We start from the raw sequence: 18,301 nt of genomic DNA, 5'->3' as shown, positions 1-18,301 counted from the left end.
TTCTGCATTTGACCTCCCACTTCCACTATTTTGTATTTAGTTTATATGCATTTATTTATCTGTAATATATTAATATACTATAATATAAATTTATATGCATATTGAATATATATACTCATGAATATATAAATACATGTTTATATATATATAATATACATATGCATATACATATATATATACACACATATGTTTTTTTTTTTTTAACTTGTCTGTTAATTCCCTAATAGAATGTAAGCTCCATGAAGACAGGAAATATTTTCATTTTTGCTTGGTGTCTAGCATGTAATAGGTACTTAATAAATGCTTGTTGAGTTAAAGAGTAGGGATCCTTAGGGAATCATAGAGAATAGGGATTTATATACAGTGAAATCTTCAAGTTTATGAATGGCCCTGAATTCCTTTTTTCATTCATATCAGAACAAGGTCTTTTAAAATAATATAGCTTTTTATTTCCAAAATACATGCAAAGATATTTTTCAATATTCACCCTTGTAAAATCTTGTGTTCAAAATTTTTTCTTCCTTTCCCCCTGCCCCCTCCTCTAGACAGCAAACAATCCAATATATGTTGTGCAATAACATGTGCAATTCTTCTGTACATATTTCCACATTTATCATAATGCACAAGAAAAATCAGATCAAAAAGGAAAAATGAGAAAGAAAGAAAAAAGCAAACAATAAAAAATATGAAAGTTGTTGTGTTGTGTTGTGATTCACATTCAATTCTCAATTTTCTTTCAGGATGCAGATGGCTCTCTCCAACATGAGTCTATTGGAATTGGCTTGAATCACTTCATTGTTAAAAAGAGCCAAGTCCATCACAGTTGATCATTACTTAATCTTGTTGCTGTGTGCAGTGTTTACAGGCAGTGATTAAGTAATTTGCTCAGGGTCAAACAGAAGGTAAGTATCTGAGGTGAGATAATAATTTAGGTTTTCCTGACTTCAAGCCCAGTGCTCTAGGTTACAATCCATAAAAGGGACTTGGGAATAATGTGGAATGTTTCCTGTGCAAATAGTATGGCGCAGTAGAAATGAAGCAGGTTGTGATCCCTTTAAGATATTGTATTTCCTATTGATTTGTGATTCCTTTCAGATTATTCCCAGCCCCTCCTGGCTGATGCATTATCAGTCCAGGATGCCAGGACCTTTGATTCACAAATCCTGGTCAAAAGTACCCCCTTTGAATTCCAATAGGAGATCCGGGCTTGTCCCAGCCCCCAACAGATCTGAGCCAATTTAGGCTCTCCCAGCCCACATTTTGATGATCTGCTCAGATTTCCCAACCTCCACCAAGACAAGCAATATAATGAGCTTCCATCAACTAAGGTCTTTGCAGATGGACTTTGGCAGTTCCCCATACTACCAGGTCTTTCTGCCCACTGAGAACTGCATTTTCAATAGATCTGCCTGGTGGAATATTCTTTTCCAGTAATATCTTCTCTTTACATTCACCTATTTCCCTAACCAGACTTTATGATTCCAATCCCCATAATAAACCTCTTTTATCAATTTAGGTTTTCAGGTCTGTAAATTCCTTTACAAGGAACTTCTGCGCTACCAGACGGGAATCCCCAAAACTCCCTACCCTTGCGCTGAAACCTACCCTGAACTCTGAACTTGCCATTAGACTTCATTTAACTCCCTGACCACCAGAAACCTTAATTTCATTTGGGTACCCCAAATCTAAACCTCATCAGAAAAAGCCCTAAATTTGGGGTCAGAGAACCTGGATTTCTATCTGAGTCTGCTATTGTGTAACTCTCCCTAAATCATTTTCCCTCTCAAGGGCCTCAGTTTCCTTGTTTGTAAAATGATAGAAGTAGTCACTAATTCCCTTCTAACTCTAATGAGGTCAGTTCAATGCACTGCTGTGCACAAAGAGGCCAACTTGGCTGACTGAAAAAAAAAAAAAAAAAAAAAAAAAAAAACTTGATTCCTTAAATGGTAACTATATATAATTCTCTAAGGATAGGACTTGGAAAATCTATGAGAACCTTAAAGATTCAAGCAGATACCAACAAGAACATGTTCAGAAAAAAAAAAGATTGGGATATTCCAAGCAGATTTCAAGGGGATTCCAATAAATTCCTGAGAAAGTAGGACTTCCTACAAATATGAGAAAAGCAGAACTATACTAAATTAATAATTAATCAGGAACTTCAAATAATCAACTTAAAAAAAAAAAAAACTCAGAGCATGCTGGAAGGCCTTAGTTCTTGATTTAAAAATTAGCTTTCTGAACTCTTTAAAACAGGAAAAAAAAATATTCTGTATAGTTGCAAGAAGGCCAAATTGGAATCAGGAGACTTCTTTATCACTAACTTATTGTTAACTACTCTGGACCTTCCTTTTCATTTCTGTAAAATCAGAAGGTTAGATTGGTGACTTTGAAGATCCCTGCCTACTCTGATATTCTAAAATTCTAGGGTTTAGAACTCCCAGGAAGAACTTTACTTATGTTAATTATTGTCATCAAGAATCACAAAGCTTTGGATTTCACACTTGGTTCAAACTAAACACTAAAAACAAACTTAGAAACAAAGAAACAAAAAAGCCTGAAACCACAAAATAACAACAAAACACCATTAAAAAGTGTTGTCAAGAGACCAGAGAAAACATAATCTTTCCTTGACCTAGAGCTAGTTTTAAAAAATACAAGTTGTTTGCAAAAGCCCTCTGAGAAATAAATACAATCTATTTGCTGACTCTTGTTTTCTGAGAAAACAAAATATTCACAACCTTCCAGGTGAAAAAGAACAGGCAAAAGTTAATTGAATTTATTACATAAAATACTAAAAATGCCACTTTGGGGATTCTCAGTCTAGACATTTATGAAATGCTGTCTTCTCTTCATTTTTAAGGGAGGAAAAAAAAAAAAAGTACCCTAGCTTCTTATTCTAGAAAAAGAAGCTTCCCTGGGGAAACACTTCCATTTTGTTGGCATTTTAGAAATGGTGGCTAAAAGACTGTTTCTGCTTGTTTTCACTGATTTATAGCTATAAATTAAATTCATAGTTAACCAGAAAATTCATTTAACTAGCACAACCCATTCCCTGACCATGCCAACTAATGAAGATATCCTTGTAACTTCAATTCCTTTCTACAAGAACTAATAAAAAAACTCATTGTTCCCATATTTGTCACTCTAATGAGGCAGTCAGCCAAAGGCAACAGAACAGAACCTTTTTGACTTATTGGAAAGGGCTCTCTCTGTTCCTTGGAGAAATTAAGGCAATGAGTACCAAAGTACAGCACATTATACAGAGCATCTGGAAGAATCTCATCGAACAGAACATTAGGGCACAGGAACTATGGAGAGAGGATGAGTCCAAAAATCCACAAACTTTTAAACTATGACTGATGACAGAATTATACCAGAAGACTTGAAGCAAACAAGCTTCAAATGAAGAATTGGAAATCTAGAGTAGAGAAGACCCAGAATTACTTGGGGACAGCATTTCCATAGGTGTGAGGAAGCCAAACCAAACCTTCATAATTTAGAGCAATTGGGGCGAGATGGCCTTCTGAATTAGTGAAAAATATGAAATGAAATATTTTTTAAATTCATTTATAAACTAATTTCTAGAATAGACGCAATCTTTCCAACTAGCAAAAAAAAATTGCTTTGTAAAAGAAAATAGGCTTGTAAATGATTAATAATTGACTCTAAGGGAAAAAATACACTTAATATTCATTGACATTCTAAGTCTGGCAATAAATCAAGCTCCAATTTGTAACATTTGCTAATTTCTTGGGTGTAAATACTCACCCTGAAAATTCTGAGCTTGTTTCAGCACACTCTGGACATAGGGGGATTTGCCCTAATAAATAATTAAGAATAATATACAATATCATTGAATTATTTAACTGTATACATAAAGGAATGCTTATTCCCTTAAGTAGTTTAAACATTCTCACTACAATCCTTTTTAGGCTATTAAGTTACTTAATATAATTTTATTTGTATCATTCTATATAACTAATTCCACATACTTATACAATTGTATTTATATATAATAAAGAGAAGAACTTTAGCTTATCATATCACTGCCAAATTGTTACACTCTGAATAACTGCTATATTTCTGGAGACTTTGTGTCTACTTGTCTTGATTGTGAGACTCTCTTCCTTTGACAGCCACCTAGTATTTTGCTCTTTCTTCCCTACTCATCTATTGATAGCTTCCCTCATATTTCCTTCCTATTTTATGAGTAGTTGCAGTCATGTCTGACTCTTCTTGACTCCATTTAGGCTCTTCCTTTGTCAGTTATTAAATTGTACAACAAATAAATCCATCTCCTCCCCATGCACATTTGACCTGATAATGTACTTAGCAAGGTAATAAATTTATGATGTAAAGAAAAGCTGATCAATCATTAAATTCTTTAGTAAGAAACGTATCTTCCTGGTTGATTACATAAAAGGCACAAATACTTCCCAATTTTACACTCATTAGGATGCTGCAAATATTGAGACATTAAGAAAAGTAAAATCATAGCTAGTCTTTTAGAAAAACTAAATAAACTAGAATTCCTAGGAGTTATTTGAAATTTTATGCAAAGAATAGTTACCATAGTCGCTCTGTGTTGGAAGCAAGGAGTAGGTTTGTGTCCCAGTTTTATTCCCTTTAGGTAAGTTACTTCCTCCTGTCTTTACCTTCTTCCATTTGTAAAATATCTCTCTTGCCCAGCCTAAGTTCCACACTAATTCACTTGCTAAAGCTGATTTTAAACGTAGACTCATAGAACCTAACAACTGGAATAGTTTTTTGAGACTATCCCATCTAAATCCCATATTCTAAAGAGGAATAAACTAAAGTTGACAGCAAGAAAACTATGTAAATATGTATGCATGTGTTGGATTTAATATATATTTCTACCATGTTTAACATAACATTGGATCACTTGCCATCTAGGGGCAGGGGTGGGGGAGAAGGAGAGGAAAATTTGGAACACAAGGTTTTGCAAAGGTCAATGTTGAAAAATTACTCATGCATATGTTTTGAAAATGAAAAGCTTTAATAAAAACTGGAAAAATATATTTTGCATTTTAATTATATCATTATTCTCTAACTATACATTATGTGATTATTGTAAAAAAGAGGAACATAGGCTTTTTATCACATTACCAAAGAGATCTATGATCCCTAAATTTCTATAAATGATGAAGCCTATGGCTTTGAAACTGGTTTTTTAAAACTTTTTTTTTTCAATTATGAATTGGCTTCAAAAGAAGGAAAACTGAGTTCAAATCCCATCTCTAACACATACTGGCCTTGTGATCCTAAGCAAATCCCTTTACCTATCAGCACCTAGGCAATTTTCTCTAGGAGCAAAGGTGTTGATTTGTATTAATAAAATACCTAGGACTTCCTATGCCAATGAATTCACAAATCCAGACTATTATGAACATCACAAATATGAATATTTAAATATACATTTAAATATACAAAGAACCAAAAAGATAGTTGTATAAGAAACTGTGAACTGCTGCTACAAAATGGTTATTTTAAAAAAATATGGGGGGGGCGGAGCCAAGATGGCGGAGAAGAAACACACTACTCAGTGAACGTCCTCACTCCCTCACAACCAATTAGATAAATTAAGTCTCAAAATTAGCTTAGGACTGATAGATACCACAAGGACTGGAAGCACGACTTACCAGCTGAAGAGAATCTGGAGTTTCAACAGGAAAGGTCAGTTCTCAGGGGAGGAATAAGAAAGACCAGCACAGACGGTGGGGTAGGGGCACACTGCGCCCATTGCGCTGGGAAGGGCTCTGGGATCAGAGAAGCCACTGAGGTAAAGGAATCTGGCACAGGCTGTTAGCTCTTCTCTGCTAATTATTTAGCAGTTCAGAAGAGAAAGCCAAAATATTTTAAAACTCAGATTAGATTTCCCCCCCCCCCCCCACCCTGGGGCAGACTCGGCACCAGGGGGTGTGGCCTCAGCTACCTCCTGAGAATAGTTAAGAGACTGACAAGTGGGTGGATACGGCCCAAGGCAACACACACGGCCTAGCTTAGCTGGAGGGAGTGGAACTCAGCTCCAGGAAGTCCCAGAGAAGCGGAACCTTTGAACTAGGGACCGCGGTTTCTGGCAGACACTTCCAGTTTGAGCGCAGGGGCTTCTCACGTCACCTGCTGCAGACACCCACTCCCCACCCGGACACATAGGCTGAGCTTCTTGCTGTCTTCACTATTCTACGCCCTCAAAGCACAGCAGTGCTAATCACCTCTGAGGCACTTCCAGGGAGGGGGTGGGGAACTCTCTCCCAGAGCTCTCTCTTAGCGCGGGCGCAGGGGCCGCTGCATCCATCCGGTCTGGGAGGAAGCTGGTAAGGAAGTAAATAATTTCCTACCCCAGGGACAGACCCCAAAACATTTTTTAAGTATGAGCAAAAAAGCTAGAAAAACTATAGATTCCTTCTATACAGAGAAAGAGCGGGTATCCAACCCTGAGGAAGTTAACAGCAAAGATTCAGAAGATAACAACCTAAAGGGGAACGATTCCTGCCCCCCATCACATAACTCTCTCCTAGAAGAAGCTCTTAAGAAATTGAGGGAGATTGAAGAAAAATGGGGCAAGGAAAGGGAAGTTATGATAGAGAATAACAACGTCCTGAAATTGGAGTTGGAAAAAATAAAGAATTCACAGGAGATGCAGGGAAACAAAATTAGTGAATTAGAAAAGGTTAAAAAAACACAGGAAAGTAGGATTTCTGAATTGGAAAAGATAAAAAAGTCTCAAGAAAATAGAATTTCTGAATTGGAAAAAGAAAATAATTCTCAAAAAAAAAAAAATTAGGGAAATGGAAAAAAATTCAATAGAGCAAAATAATTCATTTAAAAACGAAATTGGGCATTTACAAAAAGAACTAAAAACTGTGAAAGAAGAAAATAACTCCTTAAAAGTCAGGATGGAACAAATAGAAATGAATGATTCACAGAGAACCCAAGAATCAGTCAAACAAAACAAAAAAAATGAGAAGCTGGAGAACAACGTCAAATACTTACTGGGAAAATCTATAGACCTGGAAAATAGATCTAGGAGAGATAATCTGCGGATTATTGGACTTCCAGAAAACTATGACCAAAAAAAGAGCCTAGATTCTATTTTACAGGAAATTATCAAAGAGAACTGTCCAGAGATAATAGAAACAGAAGGGAAAGTAGATGTGGAAAGAATTCATCGAACTCCTTCTGAAATAGACCCTAAAAAAAGAACACCACGGAATATTGTGGCTAAGCTGCAGAATTACCACACAAAGGAGAAAATCCTGCAAGCAGCTAGAAAAAAACAATTTAAATACCAAGGTGCCACAATAAGGGTCACCCAAGATCTGGCTGCCTCCACATTAAAAGATAGAAGGGCCTGGAACCTGATATTCCGAAAGGCAAAAGATCAAGGACTGCAACCAAGAATGAACTACCCAGCTAAGTTTAGCATCTTTTTCCACGGAAGAAGACTTAAACAAAAAATTTGATCTACATCCACAAGACTGAAGAGAAACAGAAAAAGGTACACAGAACCCTTGAGAACTGTAACTCTGTTGTGGGTATATAAAAAATACTCAAGGATAATTTGATTTTACTGATATAAAAGAAAAAAAGGGGGGTGTAGTAAAGGGAAGGAGGTCGGTTCAGAAAAAGGGGAAGGAGTGATAAAAAGAGGGAAACTACATCCCAGGAAGAGACATAGAAAATACACCATATCTGAGGGAACTTAGTGAGGGGGAGAATCATTGTGTGAATCTTACTCTCATCAGAAGAGGCTCAAAGAGTAAATAATTAACATATTTGTTTTTCAGAGAATTTTCTCTCACCTCATTAAAAGGGGGGAGAGGAAAAGGGAAAAGGAAAAGGGGAATAAGTGAAGGGACTTGGAGGGAGGGGGGAGGGATCCTAAAAAAAAAAAAAAAAAAAAAAAGAGGGAGGGTTGCGCGTCACAAGGGGGGTCTGTAAATTAAATATCGGGGAGGGGGATCAGGGGGGTCAAGGGAAAAAAGCATAATCTGGGGATAATACGATGGCAGGAAATACAGAATTAGTAATTTTAACTGTAAATGTAAATGGGATGAACGATCCCATCAAACGGAGACGGATAGTAGATTGGATCAAAAAGCAGAACCCTACAATATGTTGCCTACAGGAAACACACTTAAAGCAGGGAGATACATACAGAGTAAAGGTAAAAGGTTGGAACAGAGCCTATTATGCTTCAGGTAAAGCCAAAAAAGCAGGGGTAGCTATCCTTATCTCAGATCAAGCAAAAGCAGAAGTAGATCTCGTTAAAAAAGATAAGGAAGGAAACTATATCCTGCTGAAAGGTAGCATAAATAATGAAGCCATATCAATACTAAACATATATGCACCAAGTGGTATAGCATCTAACTTTCTAAAGGAAAAGTTAAGAGAACTGCAAGAAGAAATAGACAGTAAAACTATAATAGTGGGAGATCTCAACCTTGCACTCTCAGATTTAGACAAATCAAACCACAAAACAAACAAGAAAGAAATTTAAAAAGTAAATAGAACATTAGAAAAACTAGGTATGATAGACCTTTGGAGAAAACTGAATGGCAATAGGAAGGAATATACTTTCTTCTCAGCAGTTCATGGATCCTATACAAAAATTGACCATATACTAGGACATAAAGATCTCAAAATTAAATGTAGGAAGGCAGAAATAATAAATGCCTTCTTCTCAGATCACAATGCAATAAAAGCTACATTCAGTAAAAAGTTAGGGGTAAATAGACCAAAAAGTAATTGGAAACTGAATAATCTCATCTTAAAGAATGACTGGGTGAAAGAGCAAATTATAGAAACAATTAACAATTTCACCCAAGATAATGATAATGATGAGACATCATATCAAAATCTTTGGGATGCAGCTAAAGCGGTAATAAGGGGAAATTTTATATCTTTAGAGGCTTATTTGAAGAAAATTGAGAAAGAGAAGATTAACGAATTGGGCTTACAACTTAAAAGGCTAGAAAAAGACCAAATTATAAACCCCCAACCAAAAATTAAACTCGAAATACAAAAATTAAAAGGAGAAATCAATAAAATTGAAAGTAAAAAAACTATTGAATTAATAAATAAAACCAAGAGTTGGTTTTATGAAAAAGCCAATAAAATAGATAAACCTTTGGTAAATTTGATCAAAAAAAAGAAAGAGGAAAATCAAATTGATAGTCTTACAAATGAAAAGGGGGATCTTTCCACCAATGAAGAGGAAATTAGAGAAATAATAAGGAGTTACTTTGCCCAACTTTATGCCAATAAATTTGATAACTTAAGTGAAATGGATGACTTCCTCCAAAAATATAGGCTCCCTAGATTAACAGAGGAGGAGATAAATTGCTTAAATAGTCCCATTTCAGAAAAAGAAATAGAACAAGCTATTAATCAACTCCCCAGGAAAAAATCCCCAGGGCCAGATGGATTCACATGTGAATTCTACCAAACATTTAAAGAACAATTAGCCCCAATGTTATATAAATTATTTGAAAAAATAGGGGATGAAGGAGTCCTACCAAATTCCTTTTATGACACAGACATGGTACTGATACCTAAACCTGGTAGATCGAAAACTGAGAAAGAAAATTATAGACCAATCTCCTTAATGAATATTGATGCTAAAATCTTAAATAAGATATTAGCAAAAAGACTTCAGAAAATCATCTCCAAGATAATACACTATGATCAAGTAGGATTTATTCCAGGAATGCAGGGCTGGTTTAATATTAGGAAAACTATTAATATAATTGACCATATTAATAATCAAATTAATAAGAACCATATGATCATCTCAATAGATGCAGAAAAAGCATTTGACAAAATCCAACATCCATTCCTACTAAAAACTCTTGAGAGTATAGGAATAAATGGATTATTCCTTAGAATAATCAGGAGTATATATTTAAGACCGTCAGTAAGCATAATATGCAATAGAAATAAACTGCAACCTTTCCCAGTAAGATCAGGAGTGAAACAAGGTTGCCCACTATCACCATTACTATTCAATATAGTACTAGAAACGCTAGCCTCGGCAATAAGAGCCGAGAAAGAGATTCAAGGAATTAGAGTAGGAAATGAGGAAATTAAACTATCACTTTTTGCAGATGACATGATGGTATACTTAGAGAACCCCAAAGACTCTGCTAAAAAGCTACTAGAAATAATTCAAAATTTCAGCAAAGTGGCAGGATACAAAATAAATCCACATAAATCCTCGGCATTTTTATATATCACTAACAAAATGCAACAGCAAGAGATACAAAGAGAAATTCCATTCCAAACAAATGTTGATAGTATAAAATATTTGGGAATCCATCTACCAAAGAAAAGTCAGGAATTATATGAGAAAAATTACAAAACACTTGCCACAAAAATAAAATCAGATTTAAATAATTGGAAAGACATTCAGTGCTCTTGGATAGGCCGAGCGAATATAATAAAGATGACAATACTCCCCAAACTAATCTATTTATTTAGTGCTATACCAATCAGACTCCCAAGAAACTATTTTAATGACCTAGAAAAAATAACAACAAAATTCATATGGAAGAATAAAAGGTCAAGAATTGCAAGGGAACTAATGAAAAAAAACTCAGAGGAAGGTGGTCTAAGTGTACCTGATCTAAAGCTATATTATATAGCAGCAGTCACCAAAACCATTTGGTATTGGCTAAGAAATAGACCGGTAGATCAGTGGAACAGATTAGATACAAAGGACAAAAAAGGGTACATCAATAGCAATCTAATCTTTGACAAACCCAAAGATTCCAACATTAGGGATAAAAATTCATTATTCAGAAAAAACTGTTGGGAAAACTGGAAATTAGTATGGCAGAAATTAGATATGGATCCACACTTAACACCATATACCAAGATAAGATCAAAATGGGTCCATGATTTAGGCATAAAGAGGGAGATAATAAATAGATTAGAGGAACAGAGGATAATCTACCTCTCAGACTTGTGGAGGAGGAAGGAATTTATGACCAGAGGAGAACTAGAGATCATTATTGATCACAAAATAGAAGATTTTGATTACATCAAACTAAAAAGTTTCTGTACAAATAATACTAATGCAAACAAGATTAGAAGGGAAGTAACAAATTGGGAAAATATTTTTAAAAACAAAGGTTCTGATAAAGGTCTCATTTCCAAAATATATAGAGAACTGACCATAATTTATAAGAAACCAAACCATTCTCCAATTGATAAATGGTCAAAGGATATGAACAGACAATTCTCAGAGGAAGAAATTGAAACTATATCCACTCACATGAAAGAGTGTTCCAAATCACTACTGATCAGAGAAATGCAAATTAAGACCACTCTGAGATACCACTACACACCTGTCAGATTGGCTAAGATGACAGGAACAAATAATGACAAATGTTGGAGGGGATGTGGGGAAATTGGGACACTAATACATTGCTGGTGGAGTTGTGAAAGAATCCAGCCATTCTGGAGAGCAATCTGGAATTATGCCCAAAAAGTTATCAAACTGTGCATACCCTTTGACCCAGCAGCGCTACTACTGGGATTATATCCCAAAGAAATACTAAAGAGCGGAAAGAGACATATATGTGCCAAAATGTTTGTGGCAGCTCTTTTTGTTGTAGCTAGAAACTGGAAGATGAATGGATGTCCATCAGTTGGAGAATGGTTGGGTAAATTATGGTATATGAAGGTTATGGAATATTATTGCTCAGTAAGAAATGACCAGCAGGAGGAATACAGAGAGGGTTGGAGAGACTTAAATCAACTGATGCTGAGTGAAATGAGCAGAACCAGAAGATCACTGTATACTTCAACAACGATACTGTATGAGGATGTATTCTGATGGAAGTGGAAATCTTCAACATAAAGAAGATCCAACTCACTTCCAGTTGATCAATGATGGACAGAGGTAGATACACCCAGAGAAGAAACACTGGGAGGGGAATGTAAATTGTTAGCACTAATATCTGTCTGCCCAGGTTGCATGTACCTTCGGATTCTAATGTTTATTGTGCAACAAGAAAATGATATTCACACACATGTATTGTACTTAGACTATATTGTAACACATGTAAAATGTATGGTATTGCCTGTCGTCGGGGGGAGGGAATAAGGGAGGGGGGGTAATTTGGAAAAATGAATACAAGGGATAATATTATAAAATATATATATATATATATATATATATATAATAAAAAATTAAAAAAAAAAAAGTTCAATAAAATCAGTACTTTACAAAAAAAAAAAAAAAAAAAAAATATGTACATTAAATTTAACATAGCTTAAACATTGCCCAAAAAACTAATTTGTTTTTTGTACTTTGAAGGAGTTAGACTAGAGGGGTTATTTAAGAAGTTCCTCAACTCTTCAGACTACTGTGATATTTCTAAGGTAATTTTTTGATTCTAAGTATTCAAGGTGAGCTCTCAGGAGACTTTGGTTCCTCCAGATAATTTACCTATAATTTGGGAAAGTAATTATGGAGGTGGAAATTGAAATTACTTTAGCACTAAAAATAGAGTCACTCTCTTCCCCCAGGTCATTGACCTACAGGAAGTAATTAATTGGAGGACGGGTTAGTGAAAAAAAAAAATTAAATTAGTTCCCCTTTCTCCCTTTCTAGAAATAAAAGACATTCCACTCATTTATGAGTGCCTGGAACATAGTTGACATTGAATAAATGTCTGTTGACTTGATTTTTTAAAAATTAGGAATCTAAACAAAGTTCTACTAAATAATTAAAATAAATTTCTGTCCTGTTTTAGGCCAGTAGGAAAGAGAAAGAGCAGAGCTAATCAGGATCCTGGACAAACTATCTATCATTCAACTCAGGGGAGATTTTACCTATCTGGGTTCAGCTCCCAACAGAAACACACAGCACTGCCTACCAAGTCAGATTTGAAGGACTCTTAGGCTGAAAAAAGCAAATCTTTGATTGCAGTCAGCCCCTGGGGATAGTCTGACCCATTTATGCCTGAGATTGGCTGTTGTCCATGTTTGATGTTTAATTCTGTTACCTCAGTTCCCCTTTCCAGGAGAGTTCTCAATTATTGTCTAGGACCTCAATCAACACTTCTTTACAACTTATTGTGCTCTCTCAAGTCCTAAAAAGGCTTGTTACATTTATCTACCCAACACTGATTCCCACCTATGCTCCCTTCTTAATCAGACTGCCCTTTTCCTTGCCTTCTCTGTTGAAGAGCTAGTCCAGGTTTTGTTTCTACTCTATCTGGCCACTCTTGGCCACATGGGCCACCACAGCTTAGTATGGTTCAGAATTCTCAGTACCATAACCCTGTATGCACCAGCAAGCATTAAGCCAGTTCCCCATTCAGAGTAGTTAGAATCACATCTATCTACCAAACATAATCGCCATTCTCATTCCTTCATTTCATTTATTTATTTTAAATACACATCATTATCTGAATTATGTTGGGAGAGAAAAATCAGAACAAAAGATAAAAACCATGGGAGAGAAAAAAAAAAAAAACAGAAAAAAAGTGAACATGAAATGTGTTGATTTAGATTCAATCTCCATAGTTCATTTTCTGGATGCAGATGACATTTTCTATCCCAAGTCTATTGGGATTGCCTTGGATCATTTCTGCATTTCACAGCTTAATCCGAGTTAACCCACCAGAGGAGAACATTAATACGTTCAGACTCCTTGACCCTGAGATCCCCAAAGAGGTAAGAGAGAGAAAGATCCCATATGTAACAAAATAGTCATAGTAGCACTTTTTGTGGAAGCAACAAACTGCAAATAAAGTAGATATAAGCTAATTAAGAAATGGCTGAGCAAACTTTGCCATAGCAATAGAATGAAATATAATTGTGCCACAAAAATGATAAATAAATATAAAAATGGGAAAACTTTGCATGAACTAATAACAGAATAATATAAACAGAATCAGGAAAACAATACCCATAACTAAAATTAAGTAAATGAAAATAATATTAAGAAAATATTCCTCTCTCCTTAGAGATAAAGAACTATGAATACACTGTTATATGTGATCTGCCTTAGTTGGAATTCAACTTTTTTTTGTTATTGTTGGGTTTTTTTTGAGTCACAAAGGTTCATTTGGTGAATATTTAGGGAGGTTAATTTAGAATGAGGATGTTAATTTAGAAATGAACTTAATGAAGAAATAAAAAGCATCAATAAACTTTGATTTTAAAAAATAGATTTGCATGACCTCCTATGCACAGACATAGACAAAGAAAAAAAGTGTATAGTTATACATAGACACAGACTCATGAAGTAACATTTCCATCTTCTGGCCATTTGTGGTATTGCTCCCAAAGATTTCAAACCAGGTGTATTTACAATAATCATAAATGGTAACATATTTAACATGTATTGGTCAACCTGCCATCTGGGGGAGGGGGTGAGGGGAAGGAGGGGAAAAATTAGAACAAAAGGTTTGGCAATTTTGTCAATGCTGTAAAATTACCCATGCATATATCTGGTAAATAAAAACTATAATTAAAAAAAATCATAAATAGGAAGTATCTCTTGCTATTTTCTCCAATCAATCAAAAATTTATGAAATACTTTTTATATGCCAGACTTAGTAGGCATAATGTGCTACGTTCTGAAGACACAAAGACAAAATGAAATAAAAAATTTAAGTCCTTTCTATATATCAAATATTCCTGGTCTCTGATCACAAGGTCTTTAGACTGTTTGTAATGGCAAACCAGTGGAATAGGATAATGAGTCAGAAAGTGTGATCAAGGATTATGCTTCTGCTGATTTTGGGCACAGTTTTCATCAGAGTTCCTTTCCCTTAGGGTAAATTGACTGATTCCCAGAAGTTAAACTAATGACACCACATATATATCAGAATACATAGGATTACTCTCATGGACCTAAACTGTAATGGATCTTAGAGGCCACTTTGTCCAACTCCTTTAATTTGGTTAGCTGTCTTTTCGGTTGTCTGCCTCTGTGATCCCTTTTGAGATTATTTGGACAAAGATACTGAGTAGTTTTGCCATTTCCTTCTCCAGCTCTTTTTATAGACGAGAAAACTGAGGTAAACAGAGTAAAGTGACTTGCCCAGGATCATATAGCTATTAGTAAATGTCTGAGGCCAGATTTGAATTCAGGAAGATTGGTGTTACTGACTACAAGCCTAGCAGTATATATACCATGATACCTTTATTTTACAAATAAGGAAATGGAGGCACAAGGAAATTAAATTACTTTCTCCAAAGTCATCCCAACAGTAAGATTTAGAGGTAGGATTTGAACCCAAGTCTTCTGACATCAGGACCAGTACTTTTTTCAATGTATCATTCTTCATAGAAAGTAAAAGGTAAAGCTTTGAATAATTTCCACCTTGCCTCTCTTACTTAATTCCTTAAATCTAATCATGTACCTATGGTGAAAGTACAGTGTCAATTCTTTAACCAAATGTCAATCATCTCCTCCTTTTTTGATGGTCCTAAATGCACCTCCCATTCCCTCATATGCCCAATGCTAAAAACATCTCCCCAGAATTTCTCTTTCCCTTAGCTCTGGCTCTTGTTGCTAATTCTGGTTAGTTACTGCACATTTTCATTAGGCTAGCAGAGAGACAGAGCAGCACATGCATAATTCTGCTGGGAAAAAGAGGAAGGGTTTTCCTGAATCAAATAATCCTCTGTTGGGTCTAATAGGTGGAACTATCATCCCAAAACAGCTTGATTGCTAGAAATAACATGAGAGGGAAGAAAGAAGGGAAAGATGTAGAGAGAAAGTGAATGGAAACAATATACAACTGGCCAATTTCATGTGTGAATGTTTCTTAAGTTAGACCTTCACAATGTAGAGCAATGTCTAGACTGTATTATTACTGAGGCAGCAAAGTAAAATAATGCGTTAGAAAAAAATTCAACAACAGAGGTTAAAACAAAAAAAAAGGTTTTCTGGTTAATCATTCTTCAACCAGGACATTCCAGCTAATTGAAATTCTACTGTTGTACAAGTAAAATACATGAGTACTGAAGGGAATGCCAAACAAAGTGGGGGGTAGGGTAATTAGAGAGGATATGGATAATCAAGAAAGAGGGAATTTGAAGCAGATTTTGAGTAAGGACTGGTGAAGAGGAAGCATATTTCAGGTATGGACAAAGGATGAGTAAATTTCGCTGTTTGGCCAACACAGAAAGGCCACTTTACAACCTTTTCCTCAGCACCATCTCTCTTCAAATGATCTTTAATGTCACTTCCCAGAGCTGTTGTCTCTGCCCATTGCTTCACCCAATTTCTCCCTTCTGCTCCATTTAAGAACTCAATCTCCTTGTCTCCTTTTTCTTCCTAGTCAAATTCACTTTGCTATTTTTAGACAGTCTTGTTTAATGTCACTCTTATCAGAGAATAACAGAACTAACATTCTTGTTGTTGTTGTTATTCTGTCTTTTCAGTCATGTCTGACTCTCTATAACCCCATTTGGGATTTTTTTTTTGGCAAAGTTATAAGTATAGTTTGCCATTTCCTTCTCTAATTTTACAGATAAGGAAACTGAGGCAGACAAGTTTAAGTGACTTGCCTAGGATCATATAGCTAGTAAGTGTCTGGGGATAGATTTGAATCAGGTCTTCCTTACTAAAGGCCTGGTGCTCTATCCACTGTCCTGTAATATTCTTAGAGATTACTTATCCAGAGATTTTGACCTGAGTTGTAAGAATTTGTTTTTTCAATACAAATATTTTGATAACTATATTTCAATTTTGTTGAGTTTTTTTGATAATCCTATGTGTATATATACATATATGTGTATATGTATATATATATATATATTTTTTTTTAAAAAAGGTTGATGCAGATGTGCACATCTTGGTTTTCTTTTAACAGAATAACCTCAAGAAAAATACCTAAAATCCTGTGTAAATCATCACACAGAAAGAAGGAATGATAATAATAGTATTAAAATTTACATAGCATTTTGCAAATATTTTATTTGATCCTCACAATAAACCTCTGAGTTTATTATTATTATTTCTCAAATATTTCAATTATTATCTCAAAAACTGAGGTTAAACAACCTCACCATTAACAGAATTAACAGATATCTGAGGTAGAATTTGAACCCACATTTTCCAGACTCCAAGTTCAGTCCTTTATCTACTATTCTATGCTCCTGACATTTTCTCCTTCATACCTGTAATGCTCTCCCTCCTCATCCCTGCCTACTGATTTCCCTAGTTTCCTTTAAATCCCAACCCTTTTAAATTTTAATGCTTCCCCTCTTTTAATTTATTTCTCATTTATTTTAAAATTATTTCCTCTATTTATTATTCATTAGTATTATTCCTATTATTTAATTATTTCCAATTTATCCTACATATAGCTTGTGTATCATACATTATTGACTTGTGTCCCTCATTAAATTATGAGATTCTCAAATGCAGAGATTGTCTTTTATCCCCTTTTGTGTTTTCAGCACTTAGTATAATGCCTGGAACACAGTAGGTACTTAACAAATGAATCGTGACTGAATGAATGATTGCCTCTCTACAGGAAAAATTAGAAGAAGGAAGATGAAAGGCTGGTCAATAGTATACCTTCACATTCAAAATACTAACTAGTATTAATTCCACCTTCTAGGCTCAGGTCCCTGCCCTAGATAGGTAAGATCTTCTTTCTCTGCCTCACTACAATGTACTCTTTCTCTGAACTCTCTGTCATATTTCATAATCCTAAGAAGTTTGGGTCCAAACACTAGAGTTAAAGATTTCCTTCTCTTTTCCCCATTTTCTTCATCCCTTCACCTCTAAACATTGTTAGCTCCTTCCTTTAAACCCAAGACCTCTGAAAGCAGAACTGGCATACTTATTACTATACCAGACAACTGTTGGTAGGGGATAATAACATCTAATAGACAATTTTAGAAATTCTGTTTTGAGTCTTTTGAAATTAAATTGAAGACAGGCAGTATTTGGACTAAATTACCAAAGCTCTCCATCCTTCACTAGTGTAATATATATCTCTCTGTATCAACAGTAGATCTCTTTTTTATTAAAGTGTTTTATTTTCAAAACATATACATGGGTAATTTTTCAACATTACCCCTTGCAAAACATTGCAGTCTAAATTTTCTCCTCCTTCCTCCCACCCCCTCCCTTAAATGGCAAGTAATCCAATATATTCAACAGTAGATCTCAACAAAATTATGCCTGGGATTAAGTAAAGCAAATATTTACTGAGAGCAAACATTAACCTTGGCAAAAGAAACAAGAATGTAAACTCCCTGAAGCCAAGTACATCATCTTATAAATATAAGATTTTAT

General features: G+C 35.0%; 1 protein-coding gene across 1 annotated transcript in view; it reads right to left on the bottom strand.

Moving 5' to 3' along the window:
- CASR (calcium sensing receptor) overlaps positions 1-18,301 on the bottom strand; it is a 151,720-nt gene that overhangs the window by 48,460 nt on the left and 84,959 nt on the right. The window lies entirely within an intron of this gene.

This window comes from Sminthopsis crassicaudata, chromosome 3, assembly GCF_048593235.1.
Source record: "Sminthopsis crassicaudata isolate SCR6 chromosome 3, ASM4859323v1, whole genome shotgun sequence".
Classification (NCBI taxonomy): domain Eukaryota; kingdom Metazoa; phylum Chordata; class Mammalia; order Dasyuromorphia; family Dasyuridae; genus Sminthopsis; species Sminthopsis crassicaudata.
Note: the sequence above shows the minus strand (reverse complement) of the source record. Positions and strands in the feature narration are given on the sequence as shown.